Below are 639 nucleotides of genomic sequence, written 5' to 3'. Positions count from 1 at the left end.
TAGCGGATCTTCAATTCTTCCTAAACACCCTCTTAAAGCAAAGAGAATTCAATACTGAATTCTATACAAAACACATGCCTAGAGGCCTCTATTTATAGGCTTCAGAAAACCTAATTCTACTCAAAATCGGAGTCCTTTGGGTGGTGTCCGGACGGTAAGCAAAGGGCATCCGGACGGTCAACTGTTTTCGTGTCTGAAAAAGAATTCCAAAATTTCTCAAATTTCTGGCAGCTGTCCAGACGCTATTCTCTTTCCATCTGGAAGGTGGGCCTTCTGGATGTTTCTATTTACGGTCTAGATGTTCAATTTGTATAATTTTTTCTTAGCTTTCCAACGACACCAATTTCGTCTCAATCCGATACTCAAGCAAAGAGTTATTATATAAACACTGAGATATGTGTAGAAATCTTCCTGGAAACCTGAAAAGCGTCCGGACGGTGTTTACCCTTCCGTTCGGACGGTTGCTATTTCCCGATCCATGTCTGAACATGAAATCCAATTTCTACTCAAATTCTGAATAGCTTGACCTAGCATCCGGTCTGTGTTGCCCTGACGTCCGGACGTTCAACGTTGAAGCTTCTAGACACTACGGGGCGTCCGGATGCCTTCAAAGGCCCGTCCAGACGATTGTGCAGGAAC

This window comes from Alnus glutinosa, chromosome 5, assembly GCF_958979055.1.
Source record: "Alnus glutinosa chromosome 5, dhAlnGlut1.1, whole genome shotgun sequence".
Taxonomy (NCBI): domain Eukaryota; kingdom Viridiplantae; phylum Streptophyta; class Magnoliopsida; order Fagales; family Betulaceae; genus Alnus; species Alnus glutinosa.
The sequence above is the reverse complement of the archived record's forward strand: the minus strand, read 5'-3'. Positions refer to the sequence as shown.